Source organism: Strix uralensis, chromosome 1, assembly GCF_047716275.1.
Source record: "Strix uralensis isolate ZFMK-TIS-50842 chromosome 1, bStrUra1, whole genome shotgun sequence".
In the NCBI taxonomy this organism is placed as follows: Eukaryota; Metazoa; Chordata; class Aves; order Strigiformes; family Strigidae; genus Strix; species Strix uralensis.
In genome coordinates this window covers 77,064,791-77,081,225 of record NC_133972.1, presented here as the reverse complement: position 1 = coordinate 77,081,225, position 16,435 = coordinate 77,064,791, and the positions used below count along the sequence as shown (strand labels likewise).

General features: G+C 42.8%; 1 protein-coding gene across 4 annotated transcripts in view; it reads left to right on the top strand.

The window, feature by feature from the left end:
- PHACTR1 (phosphatase and actin regulator 1) overlaps positions 1 to 16,435 on the top strand; it is a 318,012-nt gene that overhangs the window by 145,789 nt on the left and 155,788 nt on the right. The window lies entirely within an intron of this gene.

Sequence of the window (16,435 nt, the reverse complement as noted above, 5' to 3'; positions counted from 1 at the left end):
TGGCACAATTATAAATAGTAATATTTTCTTTGCTGGCTCTGTGTTTGTTTATGCAGTTTATCTATGCTTTAGGTACTGGTGTATCTTTAGAAATTTTGACATTTCGGTGATGCCCTAATAATCACCACTGTAATGGGCTCGTGCTACTTAAGGACTGAATTCAGCTATCCCTTCTAGAACTGAGTAGTATATTTTCCTCACTCTGCATCCATAAAATAATATCAGTGTCTAAAGCAAGACACACAGGAGGCCTTCTTTAAGTAATATAAACTTCAAGGAAATCAAACTTTCTCTTTAAATTGAATTTCCCAGAGTGTGGCCAGAGAGGTTGTGAGTGTTTTTCTCTTTGAAAATTACATCTGTAGTCATGGATTCACTTGTCTCATACTGAGAAATGCAAAAGACATTATACAGCAATATTTGCATGTATTTGCATCCACCTTAACATGGCAGGGGTTCCACATTAATCTGGGCATTAACTTTATAGGGGTTATTTCATAGCTTTATGGGGGAAAGCAAAGCTGCCAAAGAGTTGACACAGATTCAGAAGGATGTTCTTCCCATAAGACAAGGCCAAAGTGAACTTTCAGTGTATACAGGAGGAGAGTTATAAAACAGAAATCAGCCTGGGATATCTTTTTTAAGAAAGGCCTTAAAGTATTGTGATAAAGGAACACATTTTTGAAGAATGAAGTGTGCCTGGCTTCTTTGTTTGCTTTTCAGGGTGAATGGACTCACAGCGTAGCCACAGAGCCATTGATGTTCTCAAACCTTGAGGCTGAGAACGCAATGGCAGACAGGGCCTATTGGGCACAGCAGAAATGTTCTTTGGTTGTGTTTTTTCCACAAGAAGAAGGGAGGGTGTTTGCTTGTTTAATATCTTATGGACAGAATTTGGTAGTATTAGGTTTTTGTCAAGAAAGTATATTGTCCAGAGATGCCCAGTTTGACTTAGTTGAATGCATCCAAAAGACAAAATCTGTTGAATGCTTAGTTAAATAATTCTTTAGCAGCTTAGTAGGTTGGAAGTACTCTTCCCATTTCCATTTCAATTCTGGTATCAGTGACTCCCTTTAAAAAGCCTAAGAAGCAATGAAGATTCATTTCCGTAGCCTAGACTGAATCTAGCCTTCAATGCTCTAAGTGTTTGTTTCATTTCAGGTCTGAAAAGAAAAAAGCAGAGGAAGGTATGAATAAATCCTAAAACTTTCTGACCATATACCAACATTTATTTTCTGTATCTGGATCAAAAAATCAGTGTTAGTGACCAGAAATTCAGATCTAAATGCTCTGCTCTGAGAAACAACCTTGAGTAGAATGAGAAGAAAAAAATAATAATTTTAGTTATTAATGGGAGAAGTAGTCCAGGAGATGGTTTTGTAAAATGGGATTGATCAGGACTGTAATTAAATGGCATCTTAAAGAAATTAAGAGAAGCTCAGTATAGATTTAGTTTTTAAAGAAAGCTGGATTTAGAGTGCTCCAGATGTTTTGCTTAGAATAAGCTTCATTGACCTCGAATATGAAAGTGTGCCAGTGTACTCACTGGAGCGTTATTAACCCAAGCTCTGGTTGGGTTTGCTTTGGGATCTTTGGTTTCAATTTCAATGTATTTCATTTTGTGAGCACAGTGATCTACAGAGATTGTTTAATTTACAGAGATTAAAATTATAAAGATATACAAAACATCCAAACACAAAGCTTTTCATTGTGACTTTTCCCTAGTCTGTTTTGGTTTTAACTAAGTCATCCCAACTGTGCAGATCCATTGTTTCCTGAAAACCTATTTTTGCAAGGCTTGCATTATCAAAAATCTTTAGTAGGACAACTGTGTTTGAAGAATGTTTTCACATTTTTAAAGGTTCTGTGTCTCATCTGCCCTGTCATCCAGGCACCTCTTGTAGCCAAAGATATCAGAAGGCGATGCCTGAAACAATGGAAAAATTACCAAAAAACCTCTGTAATCATCATTAAAATGACAGTTAAAGAATACTTTGTGTTCACCCTAGTATGTCTTTTACTGCCCATCCTCCCAATCAGTAGACAATTGGAAGTTAATTGTTTACAGAATGTTGGCAAACAGTTTTAGACGCTTAGGACTAAAAGATACTGATACTACGGTGTCTCTCAACTCAGACAGTGCCCTGCTTCTTGTCAGTAGAGGCAAATGAGTCAGATTTGCAGAACCTCCTGTGCCTACTGATGCACGGAAGAACCGCCCTAAAATTTACAAGTATCCATTATGCACAAGCGAAGTGTATTTTCTGAGCTGCTCTGTGAAGCAGTTGAGCTCTGTGTTCTATGTCTGAATGACCACACTCAATTTCAAAACCTGTGAACAAAAACAAAGGTCATGGACATTGTCCTTCATGCCTCAGGATCCTCAGGACCCTGAGTCTTCCTTGCTATTTTCCCAAAAGGTAGCGTTCTCTTGGTAATTGTTTGTCCCTGGATGGTACCTCATCTTGTCAAACCTATCATCACCAGCTCTGAAACTGGACAGCTGTAAGCCTTTGGATATCCTGGGGCTATGCATTAGAAAACTTGATGTTTGTAGAAGGGTCCCAGTGTCAGTGTCACTGTGCAGCAAAAATGCTTTGTGTCATCCTCAGAGTCAAATGTGTCAGGAGACGGAATGTAAAGATAATAGATTTATTCAATTCATGGGCTTTTAACAATGAAAGAAAACATCAGAAGGATAAGTAACAAGACACTGTAGTATATGTGAGAGTAAAGAAGTTCCTTGACTGCTCTAGCACCTCAGCTAGCTCCTAATTTTTTCTCCTGAATCAAGCTGCAGTCCTTCCACTTTCCTTTGTCCAAAATGCACACTTCTCTCTGTTCTCCTCAGAGGATGGGAGAAGACACAGAAAGAAATGAAGGAAAACAGATCACCTTCTCCTGTGCCATCCAAAGCTAGACTCCCTTTGTCTCTCCTTACAAAGCTGTGCTTCTTTCTTTCTAGCCATGGGGATGTTTCCTTCCACCTCCTCCCTCAGATGTTTTGATTAATATTACTTGATGGTACCTGAATTAGCCCATTCCTGCCTTGGGGACATTCACAGGTCCTGAAGACCTACTCCTAAACTCCATGCTTCAAACTTCTTATAAGAACAACTATTTTAACATTGGGAGAATTGTCAAAATACAAAATCTGATTGTATGGACTGCGCATCTGTACTGGGTCTGGCTGAGCCGGAATTGGTTTTCCCCTATAGCAGCCCTTATGGTGCTGTGTTTTATGTTGGGAGCTGGCAGGGTGTTGATAGCACACTGGTGTTGTGGCTACTGCTGAGTAGTGCTTACACAGCACCAAGGTTCTTTCCGACATTCCCACCACCACCACCCCCAGTGGGATGGGGTGGGCAAGATCTTGGGAGGGGACACAACCAGGACAGCTGACGCAAACTGACCAAAGGAATATTCTATACCATATGACGTCTGCTCAAGTATAAAGCTGGGAGAAAGGAGGAAGGGGGTGGGGTCACCCTTGTTCCTCTGAGGCAACCACTATGCGTATTGGAGCCCTGCTTCCTGAGAAGGCCCGACATTGCCTGTTAATGGGAAGTAGAGAATAAATCTGTTTTCTTTTTTTTCCTTCCGTGCGTGGACCTTTGCTTCGCTTTGCTTATATTAAAACTGCTTTTGTTTTACCCACAAGGGTTGTGGGTTTTTTTTTTCCTATCTTATTTTCTTTCCCCTCTTTGCCCTGTTGAGAAAAAAAGGGGAAGAGGGGGGAAGTGATAGAGCAACTTGGTGGGTACCTGGCATTTAGCCAAGGTCAAACCACCACAGCATCCTAGAATGGGGAACTGGAGACTGGTTAACTTCCCATCTGCTCTCCTCCACACTGTTGTTTTTGTAGTAGTCATTCTAGGGACCCAAGGAAATTCATGTTTAAAAAGTTCACAAAGTCCAGTTACCTAACATGATTATACTGCTGTAAATGCCTAATGAGGTCCCATTGCATGGACTCAAAGTAGAAATGCACCAGAGTAGTGTTGCTTAGTAGTGTGCTAGATGAAGCACTATGATGCATGGTATTTTAAATCTGTGCTAGATGAGTGGCAATGACAATGGACTACATCAGTATAACCCCACAGATGGGTCAGGTTATTGCAGTTTCTCTGGGGTCTCTGTGTATTAGCTCCCTCTCTTGTCCTTGTTTTATTTCTTTTCTTCTCTCAGGCTCAACTTAATTTCCTAGATTCCTCCTCTCTTCCAGCTTGCCTACCTCTCTTTGGCCCCTTAACTAAGTCTTTGTACTCCACTACTTCTAGTCTTTTCTCTTCTCATGTACTTCATTTACTATTCTCAAAATGTAAACAACAGAGGATTCGTAATTCTGAGTTGCTGAAAATTTCTGGTAAGGAGCTGAACTACAAGTTGTGACTTGCAAATATCAGTGCTTTTCTACCAGTAACCCAGTAGAAGAGTCAGTTATCCATTGTGGGAAGACAGTGTTGTCTATAGCTCTTACTAGCAAGCCAGAAGATGATGTCATTCCTTGGTACTAACACGCCTTCTCTTTCTCACTGGGGGGGGGATTTGCGAGAGCAGAAGCAGACTCTTGAAAGCTGCTGATGAACAAGGTGGCTAGTAAAGGGCACCTTATGTTCTTTGCTTCTTTATATAGACTGCAGTTTTGCCCAACAGGCACTGTGCAATTTCTAAATGCCCAGGCAGGAAGAAGTGGTTTGTAGTTGAATGTAGATTCAAATAAAGCTCTGGCATATACTTTCTCTATAAGGCATTGGACAAGCTATGCCATCTTTCTCTTTGTCATATTTAAATGACGCTTTTACAGTTGTATCTAGTTGAACCCTAACCTTCTCAAGGCTGGGCTGTTTGAACAGTACCTTGTATAAAGCACCTCCTCATGCAAGTTGAGGTGCTTATTACAGATAATTACTTATGAATAAGCCTTTGTCCTAAAGAGCTTACAAGAGACCAACCTCATTCCACACAGCCTGATGAAATAAATCAGATGGCATTCACATTTAGTTGGTACTGACTTGACCTGAATTCAACCTGTCTGATATAAAGATGAAGATCTTTCCATATCATTATAAAACCCCTTCAACCATTCATCATCTCTAATTGCTAAGTTTGTTATCCCCAAGCTAAGCATCAAGCCAACTATTGATAATAGCTTTATAATAAGCTGCTTCATTCTCTACAACCCATATTCTTTCTCACCTTCTTTGCTTTTAAGTCTTGCTTCAGTTGGAAGAACAAGAGAAAGAGCAAAGCAAACACTTGTTCCCTATTACTGATCTCTTTGCTTCCACTCAGAGGCCAGATTGGCCTCACAAAATTCCTGTTCCTCTCCAATGTGCAGCCACAACTACTGCGCTATATTGTCGGGGACTGGAAGCCTTTCCATTTCCCCCTCTGTGTGTTTCTGTGCAAACATCAACAAAGTGGTGCCTCAAGCAGCCAGAGCAGCCCTTCATCATGTGATATTTCTTGTGTTTCCCAGGATATTTGTCTTCTGGCAACCAGAGTGTGGAAGTGACATTCCTTCAGATGAAGGTGGTTAGGAAGCGATGGAGGAACCTCTATCAGGAAAGGTTACAAGGCATAATTGCAAAATGTTCTTAGTCCAGGATTTCTCAAAACAGCTAGAAAGATGGCGAAAGATGGCCAGAAAAAAAAAAAAAAAAAAAAAAAAAAGCAGGGCCTTGATGTGAAGAGCTTATTTGCAACTTTATAGTGCATGAGATCTCTCAAGAGGAGAAGCTGCAGGTCCCATGAGAAGAAAGGCAAAAGACTTCCCTGGAGAAAAGTGAAAAGCTGTGCATATTCCCGTGAGTGCAACTTGTCAGCTTCTTACCAAAGGGCTGTAGCATGGTCACATCCCACTCAAATATCTCATCTGAGGGGTTGAAAGCTGTTACCCTGACAGGCAAGCTTGGTCACTTTGCCATTGCAGAGTGCAGAAATACACTCATGCACCCCTGTGAGCTAGTCTTTGGCTCTAGACTGCCTTTGGTTGTTAGCACAAAGGTGTACAAGTCAGAGGAAGGTGTTATTGATTTAATGTTTTAGATTTATAGAATAATTTAGGTTGGATGGGACGCCTGGAGCTCAAAGCAGGTCTTGTTAGATCAGATTGCTTGGGGACTTACCCATTCCAGCCTTGAAAACCAACAAAGATGGGGATTTTTACAACCTCCCTGGGCAACTTTGTCTTATGCTTGGGTGTAAGTAATTAGTAGTCTCACCTTTAAGCCTTAACCCGTTGTAGGGAGGCAAAATGTCTTTTTATACAGAAGCATCTGCTTCAGTGAAAGCATCACGTGAGAATGCAAACTATGCTCTCTCCTGAATCTTCTCTCAGTGTGGTCTTTAAATGCTGCTTATGAACAGTAAGTTCTTAGTTTTTCATGGTGATGTAAGGAACGTAGATTTGTTTGGCCTCTTAGCATACATTTTGTTGATAGATTTCCAGTCATAACCCATAAAGTGATTGAAACCTTCTATCTGCTCTTGGCCTCATGATAACTTAAAGCCTTACCAAAGTCTTGAAGCACCAAACTCTTGAAGCTGGGATGCTTAAGCTCAGAGGATTACTGCACTAGAGAAAACTTGAGGAAGATCATTAGGACAAAAAGTCTGTTAAAATGTCAGAGTGCATTGTATACTGCAGTCCTGAGCTCTGCTGGCACCCCTTGGAATTTCTGTAATACGAAGTAATAAAAAAGATCTGCAGTGGGTTTTACCACTACTTTTCTGCATTTCCTCCACTGTGCATGAAATGCGTATTGTACTGCAGACTTTCTACTTCAGCCTTCAGTCACACGTTCTTCTCTGGCTTAAACCTTTGGTAGAAGCAAAATCTTGCTTTTTGTCCTACCTTTGTACCCTGAGGACTCTAGATTTTGGCAGATAGGCATTATGGATCATGCAGGTTGGGCAGTTTGATCCATAAAACCTCAAATAATAACAAATGTTAGGAATAAGTTCTTATTTCTTATGAATAATTTACACACATGATGCCTAAGATTTCAAAGAGTAGTATAGGTATGTAGTTATACATTATGACAATGCATCATTGAGAAAGCTGAATTACATTTTAGCTGTTAATATTTCCTCCTTTTATAAAAGGCCCTGAAAAATTACTAGAGTCTAGTCTGGATCTTGAGGCTTTATAATTATCCAATGGGCAGATGTTAAAGAGTTTGGCAGATTTCACATTAAAATATGTTCCAGGATTTCAGCAAAAACTGATTATGCAGCTATTTCTTCAGATCCTTTAGCACACTGCAGCTTCTTTTGTTGACTGCTATTCAAGGTTTTAAAGAGGCAAACAATACTTAATATGGCCTTTTGTCAGCAGGATCTGTTGATGGCACACGTATTGTCTGTTGCTGTTAGCCTCCTTATGTTAAACTCTGGGGAGGTAGGGGAAGGCTGACGTGGGACTGAGGCAAAGCCAGACTTTTTCCTCTGCTTTGTGTTTCGTACCAGTGAAAGTACAAGCAGCGACTAAGAGATAGGAGTCTGATGATGAAAAATGACTGGGCTGCAGTAAAGATAATAGGGGCTAAAAGGAAGAGAGTAAGAATCCTTTTTTGCTGTTTTTCTTTGGAGAAAGTGAAAAGCTCCTCATGCAGATTTCTGTGCTCTTTAGAGGAGCCTGTGTTTATGATGAAGGAGGAAAAGACTGAAAAAGATGCTCATTATATTGTCAGAAGCTTCTTGCTTCATTTCAGTACTGCAAGCTGCTAGCTCACTGGGAGATATGTATAGAAACTGCATGCTATTCCTAGGGATTTGTGTTGTCTTTTTTTTCTAATTTGAGGAAAATGTGAGTGCTTATTGAAGTGAGGAGATTGACAGTGTGTGCTGCTGTTGGGCCCAGTGGAGGCAGATGCTTATGAAAGCTTCCCCCTACAGCTTTGCCAACATACATACCTTAATTGTCCTTTGCAGCTGCCCCAGTACTTTTGGTTCCTGTGCTGTTTGTGTGTAATTACAAAGTACGTTTCAGTGGTGGGGAAGCCTCTGAAGGTTGGGAGGGTCTGTCAGTTCAAAGGCACCCTAGAAGTTTAAATGTCTATTCACAGCTTTTCTAATCTTTCTTTTCTGCCTCCTTCCCTTTATCTGCTTTCTCTTTTGACTGAACATTACTTCCCTTAGCCTCATGTTCCCTCCTGAATCTTTCCCTGCCTGCCTACTCCTTTGTACGTCTATCAGACCTCACAAATATTTAGCTTGCTCCTTCAGCTTAGCCTCTTATTCTCTGTCTGAGCTTGGTTAGGGTTTGACTTTACTGGACTGACTGTCTGGCTTTCCTAGCACATCCATCTTCCAAAGCTTTTGCGTTTTATGACTTTCTCAGATTGCCTCAAACACAATGGTGGTGGAAACCACAAGAACCATAGCGAGCCTTTAAACTGAAATGAAAACTCGTTAGTTTTGTGTGACTGACCTGGTGGCTCACAGGAGACATGGCAAGTCCCAGGCAGTTGGCCTGGAAAGTTTGGGTAAGAATGTTAAAACCATCTTACTGCAAGTGAGCTCTTTGGGGTTAAGTCTGCAAAACTTATTCTTCTTCATTTGCCTTTTTTTATGTGAAGGTGTTCCCTAAATGAGTGTGCTTCATGCACAGTCATATCACTGACCTTCAAGTAAACTGTTCTGAACTACAAGCAACAGACTTAATGAGTCATTTATAAAGGCAAAAAGTCCAGTCATCCCTATTATGTGCTGATCATAACTTTGTCCACTGTAGGCTGGTGATCTTAGCAGCCAGTAGAAAGTTTCTGAGATAACTATCCATTTAATTGCTTTGAAATAAATCTTTTGGTCTGTCTATCAATTTCAAGCCATGATCTTACTTGTTTTGGATGTATTACTTCACCAAAGATTTCCTGCAGTCTGATCCTTCTCCATAATTTCAGCCTGGGAAGTGACAATAAAAATAAGGATTGTCAGCAGGGAATGTTAGTCTGTGTATATTCTTAGGGAAGCCATGCTACTTGATATCATCAGAAATCAATTTGATTAGTCATGTAGATAGAAGTGCAAGGGCAACTTGTGCTGAGAGCAATGCTTGTGCAAGCTGATTGACTTCATTGCAATTGCCTGTGATGGAAAGTTCAGTTTGACCTGTTCTGTTAAATTTTCCTTAAAGCCAGATGACTCAGACCTTTCTGGAGCCAGGGCAGATGGAGCACTGTGTATGGCTCAGTCCTTGAGTGCCTGTGACAGGGAATGGAAAGTCTTAGACCTCTGGGATTTCATGATATTCATGTCTATCCCACACACTGTAAAAGGGATAGAGTTTCAGGATATCTCAAGTGGCAGATCTAGAAAGACTGAGGTTTTCTCAGGTGTCTAGAGTTGATCACCCAAGATTTTAAGGCACTAGCAATTACAAGTAGATTTTTTTTCTTAGCAGTGTTTCTTTTGAAACATCTTGAGACATGTGCAATTCTTGAGAGAATAACAAGAAAACCATAGTGGTGTCCTGAAAGATGATGATCGTGACCTGCTTTACTGAGCTTTCTTTGCATGCAGAAGTCTCCAGAAAGACTGTTCCAAGTTGTCAGCTTGTCACACACAGAAAACTTAATAGGTTCCACAGAGTTTCATGTTGCAGATTTGGGGTTTCTGCTGTATTTTCCATGTTATTTTAAGTCAAACATTTGAGTTTGTTCAAATTAATGTTCTTGTAACAGTTGCAATACATACCTCTGTAACTCTCCTACTGCCCTCTTTGCTTTGCCTTTCAAACATGTAGTTTTACTTGCAGCCAACAAAACCACAAGTGCCTAGTTTCTGTATCCATAGGAAGCCTAATATAAAACCTAACCCATGATGTGGGAGCAATTCTGCCTGTTTGCCACCCAGAGGTGGCCAGTACTTGCCTTTATTTACTCTAAAGGCTTGGACTCCTCCTTTGGACCTTCTCCGTCCCTTTTTCATGGCTAGGAGCATTTCTGACAAGCATAACTCGTATTAAGTTTTTCCCCCAGGTGCTTGGTGGACACACAGGCACGCAGACAGGTGCACTCTGCCTTCTCCCCTCACTGAGCTAGTTTTAGTGTGCTGTGGGGGACATAACCTTGTGAGAAATTATAGATGCATCCGGATACCTGACTGTGGGCTTGGTTTTCTGGGGTTTTTAAAAATATTTTTCTGCACCTATATATAAGACAGCTCTGGTTTTGTTGGGAGGAAAGCAGAAGGTGCAGAGCTGTTTATTTACGAGCAGAAGGAAAAAGGTATTTGGGGGGGGGGGGGAGAGAGAGGGCTGAGAGGGTGGAAATCCAGTGTGTATTGGACTTTATTTTCTCAGTGTCAAGCAGGGAGTAACTAGCGAGGTAGCTGCTGCATGTCACCAGTGCTATTCTGTTTTGGTATATGTTAAGATGTGCAGCCATGGGAATTGCTAAATTGGCCAGACAGAACTTAATTCAGATTCTTCCTTGGTTTCAGTCTCGTAATTGCATTGAGGTTTTTGGAGCTACTTTTTGTTAACTTCAAGGTTGCAGCTATATCCAAACTGAGGGTGCCGGAGTGATACTGAGTCCCAATTCATGTCTCTGCTCTATCCTGCATCTATTACTGAGGTAGAAATGGTGTGGGCTTCCATTCCTCTGGAAAGCCAGTTATGCAGGATCTGCAAAGTGCTCCAAACAGATCCCTAAAACCCCAGGGCATGCCACATCTAAATTAAAGACAAAAATTCAGAGTGGATCTTCTACAGTGGGAGCTAATGACTGTGTTAGGTCTGTAGTGACTAGTGGCTCTGGTGCTAGGACTTGCAGTGACTTTGCTAGAGCTAGAACTTCACCTATAATTTCAGCATGAAGATTGTCTCTTCCTTTGAGCGTCATCTAATGCTAATGGTTGCTTGCTCAGCTGTTTTACAAATCCAGACTCCACATTGGTTCATTGCTGGTATTTACCCTTAGCTTCATCAGGCCTTTGTGCATTAATTACACGTACGTGTTTGGGCATTCAAATGGCAGCTCAGCAACTTTCCGTCTGTCCTGCTGGGTAGGATGACATCTTCCTTTTTATCCTTAGAAGTCCTTTACTGTCAGCAGTTCTTCACACTTGCAACAAACAGGTGTTCCTAAGTTTATGTGTTTTTTGTGTGTAACCTTTTCTGTTCGTTTTTATCGCACCATATGGTATCACATTGAAATAAAGCAGGGCTTCTCCTAAATAAGGAGAGAACTCCATGATGGCAAATCATGTGCATAGGATGTGGAGAGCCCTGCAAGTAGAGCAAGAATGAGTCATGTGATGCTTCAGCAGCATTGCTGAATGTAGGAAAGCCAGGAAAGAGCATTTTCTTTCCTTTCTTCTCCCTTCAGTTTGTTTTTGTTTGTGCGGCACTCATCACCTGGCTCTCTTGGGCTCGTGACTGCAAGGACTAGCTGGGATTGTTGCTTAAGAATGTGTTTATAGCTGCAGAACTAAAAAGGTCATATTCTATTTTGGCCTGCGGGAGTCTCAGGCTGATTCTCCCTCCTTGCCCTCCCAGTTTTGCTGATGTGCCATGCAATAAGCAGAAATACACAGCAATACTGTCAGCCTAGCACCCTGGAGCCCCTGCCATGGACCAGAGTCCTGCTGCACCAATTGCCTGGCAAACAGAAAATACTTGGGTATCCAGGTTTGAGTTACAGCTTGCAAGTAGAAGGATTCTCCACATGGCAACAAACTCCTCTGGCAAATGTCAGCTGTCCTGAGGTGGCTTTTGGGGCATTTTTTGGCAGTGGCTAGAAGATGCTACCAGAGGGGTCACTGTGTTAGTGGCCGATTCCTCTGTTGTAGTCAGTGGATCAAATTGTACGTATTTTCCTCTTCACTCCAAGTTGATGAGTTTGTCTCAGTATGTGTAATACAACATCAGTGTATATATTAATCACCAGAGCAGCTGGTAATTAGTTAATTTATCTTTTATCTCTTCTATATTCTTACTGGGATTCATAGTTCAGTGGGCAGAGAAAATAGGAAGGAAATGAAAATATTTAGAAAAAATTGCCAAGTACAGGGGCATCCCTGCAAAAACATCACTACCTAAATAGACTGTAAAACAAATTAATCATGGTGTTTTGGTTAGAAAGACTTAATTGGTGAGAAGAAGTGATGCTGCCTTGTTAGACTTGCATTTGTCTAGTATTTTCACTTGGACAGTGCCATTCTGCTAGTCACAGCTTCTTCAGGGAAATGCCTCAGCTCTCCCAGACAACCTTTGTAATGAAAAAACGTGGCTGAGAGGCTTTCACATGACTTCTGATGTCCACTTATTTGTGCTGGAAGCAGGAGGGAGCCTGTCCTGGCCATACAGAAACTTCCATGTTGTTCAGCTGAGGGGCTCAGGGTATACATCAGGGGTGTCCTGACTGGCATTGGGCATTTGCACAGTGCCACAGCTTGGACAAAGAAGAGGAAATCTTCTTTCCTGTGGTGCGGAGGATGCAGTCAAAAGCTTATCTACTTCTCACTGCTTGGTTCCAGCACCACTTTTTGTTTTCACAGAGACTGTTTGAGGGCACAGTGTCCGAAAAAATCCTCTCAGCCAGGTGATCTGTGACAGGGGAGACGTGGTCCAGGGAAGAAACTGGAAAGACAGGGTGGAGCCGCAAGGATTTTGATGCAGATATGAATCCATATGTCAGTAGTCATCTGTTTGAGGGGGATGCTGCTTTCATCTCTTCTTTACGGACAATAGAAGTGCTGCTCTCCTTAATGGCAAAGGCTGCAGGCAGCGGAACTGAGGGTACAGATGGTTTCCCTAGCTTATACAAGAAGTGAATGTGGGCTGGGAATAGGGCACAAGTTTGTTGATTCACTGTCAAATAACCAACTGTCTGACATCCCCTTCATTGATTTTGTTGTCCACTGTGCAATAAAATTATGCCAAGGTTTGTAGCTGTGTATTGAGGCAGTGAAAGAGTTGTTATGCTTTTTTTTTTTTTTAACTTTAAAAACAAGGCAAAGCAAGTAATTTTCTGCAGGAATACTGTAGTACGTTCATTTTACATTATTTGTCCTGGAACTGATTAGCAGAGGCAGCTTTCACCATAATTGCACAGATCATAATTAAACATATTTTTGTTCTATGAGCTGTGGCAAATTCAGATTCTCTATAAGGCGGCTCTTAGGAATGAAGGCAATTTGCATGTTATAGCGAAGTGCATGTTACAGGAGACATACTAGCAGATGGCTTCAGGGCTTGTTTGCATGCAAAATACATAGCACCTGCAAGCAAAAATACGCTGGGCTTTCTCCATGATAATTTGTGGTTCTTATCCACATGGAATCAACGTTACCCACTGGACCAGTTATTTAATTCCCAAATGTCTCAAATCGTGTCAGAGCAGCTGGGCCTCTGCAGTCTCCTGGGATCTGCTTGCAAAAACTCTGTCCGTTCCTGGAAATCTGGTGGGTTTTTTGTAGTACGGAGTATTTGTGAAGCTAGATGGAGTCACTAAAGAGCTTTTAACCTGACCTGTAGGAATAGTTACAGAGATAGTCTCCTTCCAGTCTCTGCCTGAGAAAGGGGTTGCTCCTGTCCCTCTCTAAAAGTTGTTTGGGGTTGGGAGATATTAACAGTCACTAAAAATGCCAGAGGTTTGGATACAAAGTCTATTTTCAGATCTGAGTTGAATTTCATGGTTTTAGAGTAAAAAGAGTTGGAAGAGGAGGGATAAACACTATAGAAACAAAATCCAGTGAAACAAAAAAGCTTAAGTTTGGAATGAGTGAACCATTCCGACCAAGCCTGATGGAACATGTTTTTCCTGTTTCCCCTCTCATTTTGCTATAAGTAGTAGAGCTCCGTATTTCAACAGTCTGTGTAAGTGTTCCCTCTCTGTCATATACAAACACCTTCAGAACACCTTGAAATATGATTCCATAAAATTTGCCTGAAAAACAGAAACGTTAACATCACTTTTCTTTAGCAAGAAGCTGAGATATCAAGATGTTGTAAGTAATTTGTCCGAGCTCATGGAGGAAGACTGCAAAAGACTGATGACCTGGCCCAGTTTTTCATGTCCTAAGTCCTTTCCGATTCCTGAACTACAAGACCATTTGCCTTACAAGACCAGCTCTGATGACTGTATCACTCTAGTTTCCTTTCCTAAAACAGGTGAGGCACAACACCCCAATACTGCCCTGAGACAGCAGATATGGTAGTCCAGTTTTGAGTTCACCCTGCATTTCATTAACACTCATATTTCCCAAATTTGGAGAAGTTCATATTTGAATGTGCTTTCCTTTCCTGATCCATTTCTATAATGCAGCAGTGCCGAGTGCCAGTGACAGACAGCCGTGAACTCTAAGCAAGTTCAGAAAGTGAATTATCGTCATGTCTTCCATTTACCTAATTATTTTCTGAATCACAACCGAACTGAAGGTGTTCTCAAAGGCAATGAATAAGTTAGAGGGAAATCCACTGTGAGTGTCTGAACTGCTGTGACAGGTGGGGGATCAAACTCTTCTTGGTTTTTGCTTTCTAAACGTGAACGTAGCAGTGTCTCGGCATCAGGCTTCTGAAGGGACGACGAGGCATTAACTACTAACTACACGATATGCATATTTGGGGAATTCACCTGCTTGTTCCTGAATAGTTCTGCATTCCCTGTTCTCCTACCACTTACATGTAATGGGTGAGAATTTTAGATGAGCAACACATGCAAAATCAAGTCCTTTGAGGCAATACTTAACCTGAGGTGACCGACTCTATTCAACATGAACCTATATGCATAGCCCAGTGTGCAGGATGCTTTGCATGGCTTAGTGAACGGCATGATTCTGCTGAGAGCATGCTTCAGCCCGTATCTCTGTGAGATCTGATAGCACCTAGTCTGATTTGTGAACACTGCTGAGAAAAGTAAAGCCTTGCGATTTTTGCTGTATGTGACATCTCAAGGTTTCAACTCTGGGAGCACCAGGTGAGAAGTCAGACCTGCATCAGAATGACGCAGAACAAGTAGGTCAGCAGTTTCATTGCATGCATCTTCTGTGTGTCTGTGCGTGTGTGTGCATGCGTGCATTTGAGAAAACAGAAAACCATGGCACTGAATCCTTAAGTTTCTTCTCTGTCTTTCTTTAGGCAAAAGTCTCACTGACTGTTTCATGTGCAGTTGAAGAGAATCAGGGCTGTTTTGGCCTCTTGTTGCAATAAAGCATGTGGCAACAATATGTGGAAATGGTAAAGAACTGCAGAATAAGTGGATTTCTTCTAACAGCAAGCAAGGGCTTTGGCTAAAAATAAGGAGAATGGTGTTATTCTTTGCCATGTTTCGTCTGCCCCAATTGTACTCGCCCTGCTTAGTGCCTGCCAAACCGATAGCTTGCTGAAGATTTAAAGGTGCAACACTCACATTCCTGTAATAGCTACCAGAATAGCTGAGGTTATTATCTCTTCTTCAGCCTTGCAAGAAGCAAGCATCCTCACCCCCGTTCCCCCCTTTTCTGTGTCACAGGCAGTGTCCTGAGCTGCTGCTTCGGCAGGTTGGGCAGCTTGGGCTGTTTACCGTGCTGTGAAAACAGACGGCACATTTTGGGGGCAGCTGGACAGCAAGAGATTCACAGAGCGTCTAGCCGGAGATTATAATCCCCTTCAGGCCGGGGGAGCTGCCGGCACCCGGGGCTGAGAGGGTTGCTCTCCGGAGCAGCTGCAATTTGGGCGGGAGGCAAGAGAGACAAAGAAGGGGGGACTCATCCCCCAGATAAGCGGTCAGAATGAATTCAAGCTGTCTGCCTCACCAGTCAGCCTGTCTCTGGTCAGCCTTTCCCTCAGAGGAGCGGTCCCACTGCAGGGGGGCGCTGGGTCTGAAGTCACCCGGCGGTGCCAGCCGCTGTCAAATGGCTGTCCTTGTGAGCCCCGCGCAGGCCAGGACAGGCACCTCCTCTGTCTTTTAAAAGAAGCAAAGGGGGAGAAAAAAGCAAGAATGAAAAGCGGGAGGGGTTTGCACGGGGAAGTTGGTTTTCCGAGGGGCACCTGAAGCAGAGTGGCCCTGTGCCCCAGAGCGAAAGCTGCCTGAGGAGGTGCTGGGGGTGGGGGGGGATGGCAGCCCGCTGTCAGCCTGCTGGCAGACTGTCCTTTGTGTGTAAAATATTAATTACGGCGGGACAGGCTGCCATGCCGCCCGAGCGCGAAGGCGAGGTTGCTGTGTTTGCCAGGCTCGAGAATCGCAGCGCGTCCTGCCAAGGGGCCGCGGCGCTGGCAGTGCCGGCGGCTGTGCCCGCCATCCCGGAGGGCGGCAGCCCAGCGTGGGGCTCCGCGGGTTTGGGGGCTTGGCAGGAGGGGAAAGTGAAGGGAAGCTCTGCGCTCCTGGGATGCCTGCGGCCGGACAGGTAGCCAAAACTGTACGAGGCTCCGCTTTGGCGCCAAGCACGCCTGGCGCCCGTGCCCGAGGGTAAGGCTTGTCGCGGGCATGGCCAGAGCAGGGACACG